This window comes from Ixodes scapularis, unplaced genomic scaffold (assembly GCF_016920785.2).
Source record: "Ixodes scapularis isolate PalLabHiFi unplaced genomic scaffold, ASM1692078v2 PGA_scaffold12__126_contigs__length_90152505, whole genome shotgun sequence".
Taxonomy (NCBI): Eukaryota; Metazoa; Arthropoda; class Arachnida; order Ixodida; family Ixodidae; genus Ixodes; species Ixodes scapularis.
This window is the reverse complement of record NW_024609838.1, coordinates 75752483-75770560: the sequence shown is the minus strand read 5'-3', so window position 1 is coordinate 75770560 and position 18078 is coordinate 75752483. Positions and strand designations below refer to the sequence as shown.

The window sequence follows — 18078 nt, the reverse complement described above, 5'->3', positions numbered from 1 at the left end:
CGCTTGCGTGACTCATTTTTCAAAACAGGAAAATTGTCTAAATAGTTCTTCGGGGAAAAACAGGAGTCTCCAATGAAAACAATATTTGTTGTTTGCTATACTTTGATGGAATGCATTTATATGGGTTTCACACGGCCATACACCACTTTTGGGCCGTGCCAAGGCGCCCCGAATTCCACTCCCTCTCCTCCCATTCTACCCCTTACCCTGTCTTGCGTAAAAGCAACTTTTTTTTTTTTTTTTTCATTTTGGGTAAAACACTTGAGATTAGGTGAAGATGTGCAAGGCCGTCACGAATCACACACACTTCAGCTAAAGCAGAAACCTAATACAAATGGCACTTTGGACAAGAACTCCTCAACTTTTTATTATGATTATTTACTATCTGGAACGTGTTATGGGGAGTAATCACTGGCGGCCATAGCTATGTGCGCGACTGCTGAGCGCGTGCTGACGGCGAGCTTCCACAGTTATTTTAATACGTGCACTCCGCACCATCAAGATTGCCGGTCTTATCAGCCTATTAATGTGAGCTCTTTCTGAGCATGCGCTCTAGACAGCACCCACAAATATGGCGTCCAGTGAATACCCTATACTGCCTATACTGATAAGGCGAGTGCGTTCAGCGTGTGTACCGTATACGTTGCCATGCTACTTGATGCTGGAGTAATTTGGCACGTGCTTCATCATGAAAGAATTGGTACGTTACAGTGTTGTAGTAAAATACGTAATGTACATAGGTATGCATGACGGCGGCGGTCAGATGTATTTACAGACTACACAGCCTGTACTCCATCCCAAAAAGATCTGCAGTGCTGATCTTTGCGATCACGAGCGCGTGGTTTTGAAGTGTCTTTGACGCACGAGATTCTGCTGAGCTATGGTCACACGCGTGTGCCGTCTTTACTGCAGACATTTGTGAGACGGAGTAGAGTAGTGACCATAATCCTCTGGACCCAAATTTTTTTGAGTTATGACAACTTTAGATTTAGATAACAGATCACTCATTTTTTATTATTTTGTATACACCGTGAACATTTCTTTTCCTTGCAGTTCGCACACCGTTTGGCATGCACATGTAATATATTTGTTTAGAATATTTCTATATTTATAATGTATATATTATTGTAGATACTATGTTTATAGTACCGCTTACCTGTCACAGGCAAACTAAAACCTTCAGCGTCAGCACCCTCTCCTGATGCTCGTTTATACGGTACAGCGGGACCTGTCCTTGCCTAAATCGGAATTGGGCTGTCACGCTGTATCACCCAACGCGCAGCTTTACACTATAGTATGTGCGTATTCGTTGCCCCGGTATGCGATCAAGGGACGCGCCATCCCCATTTTAGCGTTCGCGCCCATGGCAGGTGCTTTGCACGTACTTTCCAACGCGGCGAACATGCACGTGCTGAGGTGGTGCCATTCTCTCTCTTCGTGTCCATGCTTACCAAGGCAAAAAACACGTGTTTGCTGGGTTGTGAATTTGTAGATAACATCTCCAGTGCTGACAAATCAGCGCGGGTGCGAGTGTGGTTTTGAAAAGTGTCTTTTGTGCGCGATTTCTCGTGTAAACAAAATAATTCGGATGAGCTGAAGTCACTGGACAGGCTGAACTAGCCTCATGCACTTGTGGCATAAACTTTTTGGTTCTATGTTATCTGTTCTTGTGGTATATTGTCAAAACTAGCGTAGCTTCAATGTGCAGCAGCCCCGCACTGCTGCGATCGAGAGCACGTGGCTTTGTCTATTACATTTCATTCGCATGCGTTCGCGCAACTATCTGTGATGGAGTTGGAGCACTGTGGAGGCTAAGCTAGCTTTGACAACGTAGCACAAAAGAGACGCTGCAGTCCCGCCCTGCTATACTCTGTTTCATACTTAGTGTGCAACGCTCTCAAAGCTATACTGGCGCGAGCATGGGGCTTGACCTCGTTGATCATTTGCACGTGTTCTCGCGCAAACAAAACCATAGATGAAGCCACGCGCTCGCGCCAGTAGCTTTGACAGTGTTGCACGCTAAGTATGAAACGGAGTATAGCACTGTTGCAAGAAATATATGTGGCCACGTGGCTTCGTCTTGCGTCTTATTTGCACGCGCTCTTGTGCAAAGGAGGCGCCGTAGCAACACTCTATTTGCTCGCGCAAGTAGAGTGTTGCTACGTTTGTTGCACGTCTCAGCCACTTGCTTGCGCAAGTAGCTTTGACAGCTTTGTTTGAAGGTTTGTGTTTTTCCGTCCTCTTCTTTTCCCTTGCTGGCGCAGTCGGGGAACGGTCAGGGCATGGTGTGCCCCCGGGGAGTGGGGGGGATCTGAGACCGAGTGGGCTAGCGCACACCAGCTCGGAGCACGTGGAGCGAAAGCTCGCGCTGCAGAACCCAGGGATCCTTGGTTCAATCCCCACCCCTGCCCGTTTCGAGCGGGATGAGCATCGTACCGGCGTGCGGTCGTGTATCACTACTGTGTGGTGCACGTATACGTTAAAGACCCCAGGCTAGCAAACGTACTGCACTGGCTAAATTGCTTATCTACAGTGGGTTACAATGTCGCCATGTTCTGGCAGGCTAAACTCGTCCACTATAAACAACTAACAACTAATTTGTTTGGTTTCCTGTCCCTGGGGAAGCTACGCTGGCTACGCCGCTACGTTCGCCTTGATAGCGTGGCGGGCGTGGCACGCTGACACTTCCAGCGCCCACTTGAGCTCTAGCGGTAGTCTGAAGCAACTATGCGTTGCTAGGAGGCGTTGGTTGTGTTTGTTGCTTGAAGCGATTTCAAGATGGCTGAAACTGAGTCGCGGGATAGTCGATGCAACGTTCCAAAGTGGTGCTTACCGGTGTTACAATGTCACTCTAGCACAGCCTCGGCGGGATCAGCGAGAGCGGGACATTGTGGGACAGGCAGGTCGGTTTCATCACCGCTATCATGATTTGAAAAGTGCTGCCGGCATGCAGCAACCATCTCGTTCGAAGACTTCGTCGTGAGGTGCGAGTACTTGTGAAGTTAGCACCGAATAGCGCAGCGTAATTCATAGCTTCAACACGGCAAACAGAACTGGTATCTCGTGTGTTTCCTTCGTACTGTGAAGGTTAGGAATTACGCAGCACTATGAGCTTTGAACCACTATTCGCACACCCTATTTCTCGTGGTTTTGCCCACAGATCTTTGCTGCACCCCGCTCGTAACGTCCACAGAAGGGCAGAGACGGTGTGTGTATATGTGCGTGTCCTTTTTACGTGCCGCCTTCCTCCTTGTGTGTCTCAGGTTTGACTATGTTAACAAGTGCGACTTAGAGCACCGCAGCGGAAAAGTGCTTAGGAGAAAAAGGTAATTAAAATAGTAGCAGTCAGCCCGTTAGAATATGGTATTTGAGTGTACAGTATAAACCCCGATGCGTCTAACCTATTTTAGACTGTCCGAGAAAATAAGTTTCCCAACGTTGTGTGCTGCGATTTGCTACAGAGGGGCATTAAGTCACTTCATCATGATCACGTGTAACGCAGCAACAGTGTATTGTAATGACTAGGTTTATTGCTACTGAATGAAACCACTAGGTCACGTTGCTCAAGAAAAAAAATATAAACTTGCGAAAGCAGGTGTGGCATGTTGATCATAAATAATATAAGAAAATATCGCGAAACAGTACTTCTCTTCCACTTGACTTTGGCAAAAAGTCACCTGTGATAACCCTGTCGCTCACCCTCTACTTCTTTAACATAACTTAAGAAGAAAAAAAACGAGACTGGGGCTGTTTCAAATCTTACCGAAATGGATTCGAGTTACTCTGGCAGATCGTATCACGTGACAGCACAGATTGAAAAACGCTGGACGCCGGTAGGTTTTAGAACGCCAAGGGTACGAAACCCTTACCCTGGAGTAAGATTGAGTAAATTTTGGAACACGGCCTTTGTTTCACCTTATGATGTACCGCAGGAAAGGCTACAAGCGCGAGCTCCATGCTCTAGGGCACATCTCGGCGGCACAAGCTCTCGTGCGTTAAGAGCAGCTCCCAACGCTATGAGCTCACGCTTCTTGCCTTCTCTGGGGTACAACATAAGGTGAAACGGAGTATAGGTGGTGCAAGTTTGGAGTGAAAATATAAACGAAAAAACTTACCACATTCAAAAAAGAAAAACCTGCCTCGGACAGGCAGGTGCGACTTGGTCAAAGAGCTTCCTAAATCAAGGAGGTAGTATAGCAACTTTAGATGACCGAGCACATACGTCTTGATTGAGGCTAAGACGGCTCAATGCCTAAGAAAGTGGAACAGCACCCATGGTTAACAGCCAAGAGGCGAAGCGTGCCGAGGCACAGTAGACTAGGGCTTGCCCAGTCATGGGGTTAGCCCAAACAGGAAGCGGCGGGGGCCGCAGAAGGCCCAGCGGGGCCTTTTGTGACCCCTGCTTTTGCGGCCCCTGCTGCAAAAATGATCTTAGAATGTTTGTTAATTCCTGCCCGTTTTTCATTGCTCACATTGAAAAAATCTTCTACGATTCCCTACTCTGTTGGGCGTAATCTCATTTCACATGACAATTCAGCTTTTTTGCTTGTTAGTTTGGCCAAGGATGGAATTTGCATAAATTGTTTGGAATTCAATAAGTGTAAGTCAAGTGCTTAAAGGGGCCCTGCAACAACTTTTTAACTGGTTTTTAATTTGCACCGAACCTGAGCGCACTGAATGTAGTTACTTAATAAAACTTTTCTCAGATTTTTCTTTATTTTAAAAAGTTATAGGCAAATTAAAATTACAAAAACAAGCAAAAAATAGCCTTCCTCATGACGTCCTTGGTCCTGGTTTGAGTGGCCGTGAACTAGAGGAGGGGTAGTGAGCTCAGCGGGCGCTCACGGCTGCTGAGCGCCCGCACGCTACCAAACTGCCAAACCGCAAGCCACACCCGCTCACCGAAGGCCTTCGGAATGCTTGGAACCGGTCGGATCTTCGAGCCCATGCGACCGCAGCGCTGCTGCATACATTAGGGAAGTTTCTACGCTCGCCGCTCGTTGGTGCCTGATCCCACTACCCCTTTCTAGTATGTGCCGCCTTTTCCACCGCTGGGTGGTGGGTATGTCGACGGGTCATTCCTTGTTTCCATACTTTATAAACTGCATTCGTTTCTTTTCTGATCTAAAATACTGAACAAAAACTACTTTCATAAATAATTGAAATGGTTTGCACCACTTATATTTTGTATTTCGACTAGTAAAAAAGCTTTTAGCAGCTCTGACCAGTAGTAAGGCCAGAACCAAAAACGTCTTGATGTCGTCACATATTGAGCGCTTTCGGCACTGCGGGTCGCCCCCGTAGATGGAGGTTTTCGCGTCGTCCGGTTAAAATATGATGCACTGATATTTAGTTACTCTCTCCATGCCCGCTGGCTTGCCCGAACCCCAAGAGACGTGGAAACCGCAAAAAAGGTAGACGCTTGAATATGATTGCAGGGCCCCTTTAAGTTGGAATATGCCCAGTGACGATTTGTCAGGCCTATGTATGGTTGCCATATTGGACAACAATTTTATTATGGTTATTCATATCTTTTGGCAACTTTCACCTCTTTCCATAAGGTGACTACTTTGTGATATGGTGTTTCTTTACAAATTGATTAATGCTGTAAATCTCTTATTTCTACTTACCATAGAATACCGTGCATCCGCCCGTTCCATATTAAGCACCCATATCCAAATTTTTAAGATAGAAAAAATATGCACAGTACATTTATATGCAAAATTTCGCGTTTATCTCTAAATTTTGAGTGGGCGCTTGCCCGGTATTTGACGGTAGTAAGATTTTATTCAATGTTCCTTAATGTCAAACCAGGCTTAGGGCACCTGTGACAATGTTGGTTTTCTTTTTATTGGATGGACTGAGTGCACCCCTGTTTAGGACTAAGAGTTGCCTGGAAACACGCAATAAAACTATGATTGATTGATAGCATGAATACAATTTTTGTCGGTAGACTACAGCATTTTGAGCTGTAGTCTACTGAGAACATGTGCAAGATGCAGGAAGACTTCAGTTGTCGAGACCCTTTAGTGGAAAGAAATGGCTGTGGATGTAGAAGACAAAATAAACAGTCACTTTGGCTTTGCACAATTGTCATGATATTGTGGTGCAATATTTTTATTTCCATTGCAGAGATTAGTACATGTTCTGCCTCGTAAAACCAGTATACCGATTTTACAATGTTCCGTATGCGAAAATGCTATCTTCCCTTCTCCTTCTCTCCCCTCGTGCACCCTTCTCCTTTTCTTCTCCCTCTCGCTCCTTCCCCCCTTCCCCACCAACGTTTGTTGGTGCAGAGTTTGCTGGCAACAAATATATGTTGTTGTAAACTGAAAGCTTGTACAGGTCTGTTTCGTCCTTCTGTCCGTTTTGTGCTTTCTTACTGTTCCATCTGTTCCAACACGCTCGTCAAAATCTTCTCGACTACTCTTTTTTTTGCATATCTGAGTCTGTCCTCAGTTCCTGTTTACTTACTGCCCTGGTGACATTGAGATAGCATGCTGGCCTATGATGAAACCTGCTCAGGTGGCTTCAGTGTACAGAGTTGCAGCCCAACTGCGAATTATTGTCAGATTTCCCTTATTTCGGATGGTAGTCAGTTAGACTGTTACGTGCGAATAAACTAAAACTCTGCTGTGAAGGAATTGTTGGGAAATGGAGCCTTGCATGGGGGGGCACATGTCTTGGTCAGAAGAGGCACTGTCCCCAGTGACATACCTTTACACTCTTTTCCCTCCTCTTTGTATGTTTGTAACTTATTATTTAATGTTCATAACCTATATGAAACACACATTGGTTCTTTCTAGGGCTGGGCAATTGGTCGATTAACCTACCACCTAATGCTTTAATCACGATTAATTTTTTTAACCGGTTGATTGGTAAAATTTTGACAGACCAAAAGTAAAAATTAAATGCTTTCACCACGCAGATGTGGATGAGTACATCTATATGAAGGGCATATTTTCAGTGACATTTTAACCTAAAGTAAACTGTGAAGACGAGACTTGTAAATCCAGACAAGTGCAGAAGTTTACACGTGTCCCGGCCACTTCAATGCCATGCGAGTGTCCGTTTGGTGCAGCAGAGACTATTGTGAACAATCAAAGGTGGCCGCTGTTGCCGGAGAATACCAACAAACTTCCTTGCCTCAAGCAGCTGAAGTAGTAACCTGCGAGTGTGAGTGTCTCTGAACAGTACAGAACAACATATCGACGATGATTTGTAATTAAAATTGTATATTGCACCGTTTGTCACATATTAAGCAAAGGCAAAAAAAAAATATGTATATATATGTAATTTTGAGTTATGAACAAGACCAATTAATTAATTGAATGAAGGGTGTCAATCGGGTTAAAATTTTTAATCGACGCTCAGTTCCACTTTTTTTCTCTTCATGTAATGGCAGTCGCGGAAAATGTTTCAGAAAAACTAGCAGCGTTCACCCCAACCCACAGACAGAACAAGTGGCCACATGATCTAGAGCCAATTACCAGAAGCATACTATTTGGATTCACAATTTTGTTTTCTGCTGCAGATACCGGTCACCTAGATGTAGGCACGCATGTCCACCTTGACAGATTCCCACAGGAGCTGAATGCCCTTGCATCACTTGTGTGGCAGCTTCTCTATGCCCTGCTGGAACCACTTTTACAGCCGAGCTGTTAACGTCTAGTTTCCCCAGGATCGTGTCCCTCACAAAGAAATGAAGACACCGAACTCTGGACACCTGCCACCATCTATGAGCGACGGCGGCAAGCCACCTATCTGGTTGCCGCCGTCGTTCATGGGTGGCGGCAGCCTTTCCACTTTGGCTTGCTGACTTGCGGCCAGCCGTTACTTTTCATTGTTCAGCTCCGCTGGTTTTCCTTCTTCACCACAGTGGAGAGGCTGAAAGTTTTTTTCTCGTCATCTGTCCACTTTTGCATATTGCAGTCATATCGGTTGTCAGAGTCCTTTACTAAAAAACAAAAAAAAAAAACAATGACTTCTTTTTTTATTTTTTGAGTTTTACATTTACGCTTGGACAGCTGCTTCCCGCGTATTAATGACTGCGAAATGCCACATTTTATGTGGTAAACACTGGGGGCCCGGGCAGGCCATACACGACTCAACATCCAACTGGTTGTTTGACATGCCAAAAAGACTGCTGAACCCGATCAGACACCAACAATCACAGACTCACATGAATGCAGCGGCGTAAACCTTCCATCTTCTTGGGGGGGGGAGGTGTTTTCGGCTCAAGTGGAAAAGCACCCCCCCCCCCCCGGAAGCACGCAGGGATTCTATGTTTCATGCATTTTGTCAATAAAGGCAACGTGGGCATTATTATGTTTACATGCCACTACTAGAAACAGCGTCTCGGTAAGGATCATGGCCCGGACCCGGGGGGGACGGAGCCCGCCGGATCTCATTAGGGGGGACCGAGCCCCGATGACCCCCCGTAGTCTACGCCTATGCGTGAATACACACGATGCAGCGAGTGGGTGGCACCTGATGAGGTTCGACAATCTTTCTGGTATGTCGTAGGACCAGTCAGACATTTGGTCGTGCATGCGTATTGCCTGACTGGTCCCCCAGTGGTTATCATGTTTGGTGCCTCGAATAAATTATTCCTGCAAATTTGCATTTTAAGTTTTCTGGTGCAGGTAAAAGAATTTTCTGTTTTTTTTCAAACTTTTACTTTTCCAACTGTAATACCTTGACAGGGTAATACAGAATAAAGAAATAAACAACCATGTTGCTCTCAGTAAGGCTGATTACAGTTGTTGCTAACAGTATAATAGCTGCCCTCTCATTTTTTTTTGTAAGCTCAGTGTAAGCATGCTGGGTTCCAGGGTACAACACAGATGAAAATATTGTCAATGCTTACATAAGTGCACCTTCAAGGCCAGCATCATAGATAGGTAACTAAAGAGGCAAAATGTGCAGATTAATCTACCAGTAGCTTTACTTACTGTGTAATAGAGGTCTTTCATGCATGTGAAAAGAAAATTGAAGTGAAGTGGTTCAAATCAATCCTTAGTTCTTCCCGAGGCATCCATCACATCTACATTTGCTTCGGAAAATCAATGCCAAGCATTTTACACTTTCACATTCTCCCATTAAAAAACACAACACACAAAAGAAGAAGAAGGAAAAAAAAAAAAAGAGTACAAGGGGAACACAAGAGAAGTAACCCTGTATTCACTCTTATTAATGTAGTGCATATATATTTCTGGGATGAGGAGGCAGGGGAATGTCCCCCTGCCTCTTCTTCCCAGAAACCGCTGGGATGCTCGTGTAGCTGGGCTTCGGTAAAGTGGCCTGTTCTTCCCGAGATCGTACCACTGGTACGCTTAGGCAAGACATTGTTATCGTCGTGAGATATGCAAGGTTTCGACGGAGGGAGAGGCCAAGGCAACGAAAAGCTCTACACTCCGAGGCTGGTGTGCAAGCGCTCTCGTGCAGTGTAAACGCTGCTCAAGACAATATTCTCGTACTTGTGTTTCTCAGCTCGCTCGCAGGCATCGGGAACACATTGCTTTCGGCGCGAGGCCGGCGAGGCTTCCACCTTCAGTGATTTTCTGGCATCGCGTGAGCGTCCAGCGTGATCTTGCATGCTTGTGGCTCAGCGGTTTTCGGCGAGCGGGGAGGACGCGCTGGGGTCAGTGCTGCTCTGGTGAGCAGCGATAGTTAGGATCGCGAAGGTTATGCAGGTTTGGCTATATTATCAAGATGCATACATGGGCTGACTGATACATTAATTTGTTAAGAACTACATGAAATTCTCTAAATAACCGAATAGTCCCGACAGCTGACTTGCCATAGCGCCGCCATTTGTAAACATGTGTGCGTACTCTTGAACCGGAGCGCGAGGTGGCAGCGATTTTTGGTCCTGGTCATTGATGGCATGGGTTTGCCTTACTAACTTAATAGATAATAATTAAAACAAATTTCAAACAAGTGCAAGTATATAACACAAGCGACCCATTTGTATTTTAAATTAATCTAAAGCCGGATATGACATCAGAGTAACGATATCGTTTTGTTGAAAAACTAATGGGTTTGTAATGAGTTAATAACATATTGACATTAAAATAGTTTATTAGCAATATAGTGTGTAAAAGCTTTGCGACCCATGCGTTGTAAAAAACCGGATATGACGTTTTGGGTCGACGCAACGTTTAGCGTTGCGTCGACCGGGTCGACCCAACGCCGGCCAAAAAGATATGCGCCAAAAACAGGTAAGTTTGAAGGGCTCCTGGAGCGTTACCTCTTGGGCAACCAATGTAGCTCTAGATGTTATAAAAGACTTTATCATAGTTTAATTATTTTCTCAGCGGCATTTGAAGTACCATGACTCGAAGCACAAAAAAGTGCTACGTTTCATATAAAATATCTAAACAAAAAAATTTTACACAACATTAAATTTTTTTTTTTTTGCATATTACCAATTATAAGCACTTAGGGATGCCGCGAACTTTTTTCGAATCGAAGTTTCGATGATCGAATCAAGCGGTTCGAAAGGTTCGAAAGATTTCGATTTTTCGAATTGTTTATATCGTAAAATTCGACGGAGGTCGAATTTTCGAACTTGTTAAGCTAAGAAGTTCGACGCTTTTCGAACCGTCGAACTTATTACGCTAAAAAATTCGATCTTTTTCGAACTTTCGAACTTATTGCGCTGCAAGGTTCGATGCTTGTCGAACTTTCGAACTTGACTGACCAAAAAATTCGATGAATTTCGAAATTTCGAACTTATTTATCAAGAGGATCGAAAAGTTTCGAACTTTCGAATTCTGAAAAGTCAGAAGTTCGACGAACTTCGAACTTTTAGGGTAAAAGTTCGACGTTCGTCGAACTTCGAAAGACCGGCGGACGGTTTCATTTGATTTCAAGTAGTGGGGTACATTCGTAGTTTTTTTTTCTCGAACTTTTACGCGCGGTGCTGCGTTTCTCAGGAAAGACAATGTCATTTATTTCAATGTTCTGGCATGCTTAGGTTTAAAGAAATAAATCCCCGAAGGGGCGAGGACAGACGACGGGTTTTTGACGATTATCGTTTGTGCCGGATTTGAAGCACGCTGCAGCCGGAGCTATTTGTGGTAGATATGTTATACTTTTTTAAGAATGATCTATGTATAGCCTAGGTAAGTGCCGTCTTGAGATGTGATTATTGTTATTCAACGTGAGTTTCGAAGAAATGTCCAAACATGTATCTGCATGCAATTATGACCTAAACTTGATATTTATTTTCGTCTAAGTTGTTTGAGGTATCGCATTTAAATTAACACCACAGACAGTACATATCATTGCCATCTGCAGAATACAAAATAATATATGTATTGTTTTTTCACGTTAAGGAATAAATTAACTCATGGCAGAAGATTTCTAGTACTGTTCAAGTTCAGCACGTCATTAAAAAAAACTTTTTTTTTTTCGCTTCACGTTCCTGGGACGTGTTTCTTTTAGCCTGTACACATTTTGGTAAAGGAAACTTGTTTCGAAGTTCTGAACCTCTGAACATGCAAGAATAGAACACTTCCGACGAATTCTCGATAGTTTTTTTTTTTTCTCCTGCTTTTTATTCCCGCATTTATTTATTTATTTTTTTTTTTTTCTTTTGTTACTATCGGCACAGGTGTTTAGGTCGAAAAGACAGCTTTGAACTTCCGAACCACTAAGCATGTGACGAGCAGTGCCTTCTGACAACGAGTTTCTAACAATGACCATCTACGCAACCTTTTATGCAGTGAAGAGCGACAGTAGCTATACATATGCATAAATAATTTCAGATTAAAATAAGCACCGGATCGGATTACTACCAGCGTGCAAGGGGTGGCGAGCTAGTTTACCAGGTCGCTTCAAGGTTTTTCTGAGTCTCAACCTCCTGCCCGCCCCTGGCCGTTTCGAACTGGATGAGTATCGTTAAACAGTGTGTTCGTGCAATCACTACTGCGTGATAAAGACCCCCCGGGGCTGGCGGTCACAATTCTGCACTGGCAAATATTCTAGCACGTCCGGGACACTCGTCGTCTCATTTAATCGCCTGACCCAACTTCGCAGAATCTAGATATCACACCCTAACTTTTCTAAACTTGATTTTGTGAAAACCAGTGAGTCGTGAAAACGTTATTTGAAACTGAAACTGTACAAAAACTTGAAAATCAGACTTCGAACTTTGAAAGCTTGGATTAGAAAAAAATTCAAAATATTCAAAGTTTTTTTTTTTTTTTTTTTTAATTTAGCGTTAAAAGAGAATCGAAACCTTCGAACTTTTCGAACTTTATGCAAAAAGAAATTCGAAATCTTCGAATTGTTCGAACTTCATGTCTATAAAAATTCGAAGCGTTCGAAGTTTTCGAAATTTTTTTACAAAGAATTTCGAAATCTTCGAATTTATCGAACCTGAAGTAAAAAAATATTCGAAATATTCGAATTCGAAATTTTAGAAACCGTGAAAGCTTCGAAATTTTCGAATTCGAAACTCCGCTGTGGACAAAAGTTGCGAATTTTTCGAAATCGAACCTCGGTCGGTACGAAAATATCGAAATTTTTCGAAATCGAACCTCACTTCGCTTCGCAAATATCGAAACCTTTCGAAATCGAACCTAGGGTGGTTCGCGACATCCCTATAAGCACTACACCTGTAGCTAATTTCATTGCCCTAGCGCTTGTCATTAAAAATATATTTGTGCTGAAAAATGTCAATTTTAGGGCAATATTTGGAGGGATGAAAAAAACAAAGTAGTGCAAATACCAAAAAAGTGTATCGTTACATTCTGCTCCGACATCATCTTAACAAAACTGCTATATTGGAACCGTGCTATCTTTACTGGATCGTTCATAAAACATGAACTAGCGGAGCAAGTGAGGGTCCGCGCCATCATATTCGCAACGCTACAAATGCGCATGAACAGTAAAAACCAACACACACCTAATATCAAATGAAAGAGGATTGCATCGCCTTTCGAATGATATCAATCCCACAAAACAGTGTTTAAAAGAAGATGAGTAATGACCTGCCAAAAAGTACCTAAACTGCCACATTCAGTGGGACCGTGGCCTTAAAACGCGAGAGCGTGATCGGGTCCCGTTCGCAAAGCTTTCTGAAAATAAACCCGCGCTCGTTCCCAAGCCGTGCAAGCGTGTGTGCGTAGTCTATAGTCGGTACCGTCACGTGTCACGTGATATCACATGATATCACATCCGCAGTTGTGACGTCTTTACACAACCGACCCGCTAAATATAGCGGAAAATTTTCCGCTAAATTTGGCGGGAAATGTTCCACTATATTTGACGGAAAAATTTTTCGCGAGAATTGGCAGGAAAAATTTCGGCTAAATTTAACGGGTCGATGGGGTCATGACGCCATAGTCACGTGTGGCGTCACACGCGGCTGCGTGCGTTGCATTATGGGATTAGTTTGTCCTATTGACGCCGACGCCGGATTTTCTGCTACACGAGCTCATAAACGCTATCGCGCTAATATTATGGAAAGTGCCGTTTTGGGAGTTTCACAGGTCCAAGCTGCGCATGCCCACGCTCTGCCTCCGCCCCCCCCCCCCCCCCCCCCCTCAAGCCCACATGTTTGTTAAGTTGCCCCCGTATAGCCGAGGGGGCATTGCACGGGCAGCCCAAGTTAGGGATGCCCACGCGGTGCCACCGTAGAGCCCCCACCATTGCTAACGTGGCTCACGAACGGACCTAGGTATGACCATCCGCGTATGGCGCGTGAGTTACTCGCTTTACGAAGCTGTAAACATGCGCGTACTGGGATGAGGAGATCGCGCGCTGGGACGAGGATTGCAAAGGTGTACACACCGTTTCAATGCTCACAAATCTAGTCTAGCGTGGGAAGATCCAAGTCCAGTGCGCGCATGGTCATCGCTTCGGAAAGAGAGCGAAACATGGGCTATACGCACGAACTCTGAAAATGGCAGCGATGTCTTGACAGATCGTTCTCATTAATGTCACTGGATGCTGGGAAAGTGGCGCCAAGCTCAACGTATGGTCACCATTTCGGTTCATAGAATGAGCAGTTTCTCCTTTACCTCTCCATCCTTGTTGATTATACCTAAATTTGCAGGTTACGATTAGCTTTACAGAAACGCTTCTTGAATACCGAGATTTTGTTATCCACACACAGGCGAAACAAGCGCACATCTTCGCACAGTCGCCACAAGCGGCACCGATGCTTAGTGGCAATGTAAAAACAAAAATCTGTCTTTAAATACGCAAGAACAACATATCAGCATTATTTTTAAGTGGATTACATGCACAGCGCCAAAGGCGCTAATGTTGGCGTGGAACGCTCTAGTACAGCGATGGTCCATAGAAATCTCGGAGCGACTGGTCCAGGACGACCCTTTCGAAACTTCAAAGGCCGAAATGACGATTGCCATGGCAGCTGAGACCGATCAACTAATCACCTCGCTAGGTTTGGTCCTCTGTATATTAGTATCTGTTTGTGAACCGGCTAGCAGGCAGCGAAGGCAAGGGCGCTACTTTCCCAGGATCCAGTGACATTCCACTTTTAGAAAAAAAGGTGTATTTTTATACGCCTTGTCCCGTATAAGACACTCCAAATATCAGTTCGGCGTACAGCGTGCTGACGTCGAAGCAACGGTACCAACTTTCACGAGCTGTTTGTAGCCGAGTGGTACAACTTACTAAAATGGCCAATGTACTTGTTACTGACTACAAAAAAAAAAGGGGTTTCTTCTGTATGTTCTTCTCAACGAGGTATAGGGCCTTAGAGTGATAAACTGGCAGCTGAAAGTGACCCCCAATTGACCGCCACCATGTTGTACAATTTTGACCACTAGACACGTGACCAGGCCAAATCTATGACGAAACCAGACCAAATCTCTGGCGTCAACGATAAGACGGCAGCGCCCAGTGCGTGTCAGAAGCGTTGTGGGCGTTGATCGGAGTGTGTGGATTTCGTGTGCGGAATTCGGTTTTCCAGGGTTTTGTGTGCTCTCCCGCGTAGGAATAACGTGAAGTACGAGGGAATGAGGCTTTTCTTTTTTATTTAATTCAGAGTGAGCCAGATTCGGTCCCGTGCTTCTCGTACGGGCTCGGATCACTACCTCGGACATCGCTCGGTCGTTCGGTTTAATTAAAATATCCGCAATCGTTAACCACGGGAGCTCCTCGATAATCGCTGTATCGAAGAATACGTCGAACCCATCCGGAACGCGGAGTCTAAAGGTATGTAGGACGTAACCAGAAGGCGGAGTTCTAACGGTACGGCGGACGTGCCCGGGCAATTTTCTTAGCTCGACGGTCAAGATTCGCATTTGAAGCAGCGAGAGAAGTGTTGAAATCTCCGAACTGCTGGGTGCTGAGCTAACTACGGACCACTTCACTATGTGATCCGTAGTGACGTGAAAAAGACCGACGGCGGTCACTCCGGGGGGACGGCAGCTCCCGGCCGCCTGCCGGGTGCCTTCTGTGAAGGGGCGACAGTCGTGTAAGCAGTACTGTACCAGCTTCTCTTATAGTTATGTTGTTCTCGAGCAGCTTCCCGATCACTAAACCCCGCAAACGCGTGCCGAACTTTCAAAAGGTGTCCGCCAACCTGGAAAGCCTTGAACTCTCAGGGAATTTCGGATCATCTGGGAAAGTCAGGGAATCATTCAAAAAGTGGGCTAAGTAAGGGAAGACGACTAGTGAAAGCGGCATGGCGGTCGCTCGTCGGCACGGCCATGCTGAATGACATTGTCGAAATGTCATCCTTCGACTCAAAAACTCAAGGAATTTGATCAAAATAGTCAGGGAAAAACTTGGAAAAGTCGGGGAATTTGAAATCAGTAGTTTGTTAGACACAATGTTTGATTTTCTTGGCACTCCACGCGTTTTTACACACGACAGGCACACGCCCGTGTATCACACGGCAGCCAGGCCAAGCGGCTGCCAGCCACTTATGCAAGGTCGATAAGACGCAAGCGTGGAACGCTTTCAGACTGCTGTAAATACACCAGCGGGAGCATCCGGCCGCAGTCCGACTGCCCACGCTAGGACACTCGACACAGACTCCGCGTCCTGGGTACGTCTGACGTATCTTTAGATTTTGCATCCTAGGTACGTCAGACCTATCTTTAGACACAGCGCCTGATAATAGTAGTGAATAGGGTCACGTTCAGTGCGCAAGTCACTTTATTACACTCGGAGAGCGGAATTCCATTCCCGTTGCACAGGTAGTTCCCGAGCTAGGCATGCACTTGAAGACTATGTTTCACTCTTTCATAAAGCAAGCTTTGGGGGACCCCTCCGCCCTTGTGCACCCATTCGCAGGTCGTGTCGTCTTTCCTCGCGTAACTCCCGCAGGTCCAGCGAGTTGCCGAGCAGCGGCTCGGCAACTCGCTGGACCTGCGGGAGTTACGTGGGCAAAGGCGACACGACCTGCAAATGGGTGCACAAGAGCATCCCGAAGCTTGCTTCCCAGAGAGGGTGCGACGTCGTCTTCAAGGAAGTGACTAGCTGGGGAACTACCTGCGCAAGATGGATGGAGTTCTGCTTTCTGGCACTCCTCGACAACCCCCAAAGACCAACAAGACTGCCAGTGCGACACCGGTCTCATTGGAGTGCAGACGTGCGTCAGAAGAGCTTGGAGCTCTGCTCAGCCTCGTCTTGCGTGCACCAAGGAGGCTGCTAGCTTTGCGTCCCTTCAGTGTGCTGCTGGACGACCGACGTGAGCCGCCTTTATGGACCGAGCGACGCCGGGGCTGCAGTGGCTCGGCAACTCACTGAACCCAGGGGCGGCTCTACAGGGGGGCAAGGGTGGGCAGCCGCCCCCCTTAAATTTCTGCCTGCCCCCCCCCCCCCCCAAAAAAAAAAAAAAAGCTGTCGGGGGGGGGGGGGGGGGGGGGGGGAGTTCAGTCCGCAAAGCAAAGGTCGTGGTTTCCCGAAAGGAAAGTTAACGTCGCACATTACGGGCACTTTAGCAATGGACGCGGAGCATCCGTCCTTGGAAGCCAATGCAGGCAAATAAAATATAAGAATAGAGAAGCACGACACTATTTTTAGAAGAAACAGCTCTAGGAGAGACATACCACTCCCGTCTAGCGTATATTTCTTACTTTGATTGACTTCTTTCGGTGGAAGACGGGCCCTGCAGGACCCCTTCGTCGAGAATAAGCTTTCTGGTTTTTGTGAAGAATTCCCGAAATCCGGAAGCGTCTCCCTCTTTTGGGTGCGTGCCAAAGCCGCTTGACCTTCGGCAGCGGCACGGTGCTGATGTTGCTCGCGGATTACACCGCCCCGCGGCGGCACCATGTGCAGGACTGCTTAAAGGGGCCCTGCAATCATATTTAAGCGTCTACCTTTTTTGCGGTTTCCAGGTCTCTTGGGGTTCGGGCACGCCAGCGGGCACGGAGAGAGTAACTAAATATCAGTGCGTCATATTTTAACCGGACGACGCGGAAACCTCCTCCACCGACGAGGGCGACCCACGGTACCGAAAGCGCGCAAAATGTGACGTCTTTGGTCCTGAGCTTGCCACTGGTCAAAGCCGCTAAGAGCTTTTTTTTAGTCGAGATACAAAATATAAGTGTCGCGAACCGTTTCAATTATGTATGAAAGTAGTTTTTGTTCACTATTTTAGATCAGAAAAGAAACAAATGCAGTTTAGAAAGTATGGAAACGAGAAATGACCCGTCGACATACCCGCTTCCAAGCGGCGGAAAAAAACGGCGCATACTAGAAAAGGCTAGTGGGATGAGGCTCCGACAAACGAGGAGTGTAGAAAGGTCCCGGATGTACGCGGCGGCGCTGTGGTCGCATACCGGCTCAAGAATCCGACCGGTTCCGAGCGTTCCGAAGGCCGTCGGCTCGGGCCCTGCTGGCGATTTGGCCATTTGGCGGTGCGTCAGCGCGAAATGGCTCCCGTTTTGAACTGATCTTTACCCCGTGTTTGCTGTCGTTTGTGGCCAATGAAATGTTATGCCGAATTAGTGTTTAGTCGCGCTGCAAATGCAATGCGAGCTGTCCTGGCCGCCCGCTTCATACAGCCTATCCAACACGTGCTTTAGTGGCGCCCTCTCGAGCCGTCGACACGGAGTGCGGCAGCCGTGTCACGTGTGCGCTCACCAT

General features: G+C 46.0%; 1 pseudogene; it reads left to right on the top strand.

The window, feature by feature from the left end:
- Positions 1 to 10138: 10138 nt before the first annotated feature.
- The window catches only part of LOC120847397, a 57115-nt pseudogene continuing 49175 nt past the window's right edge, over positions 10139 to 18078 (top strand).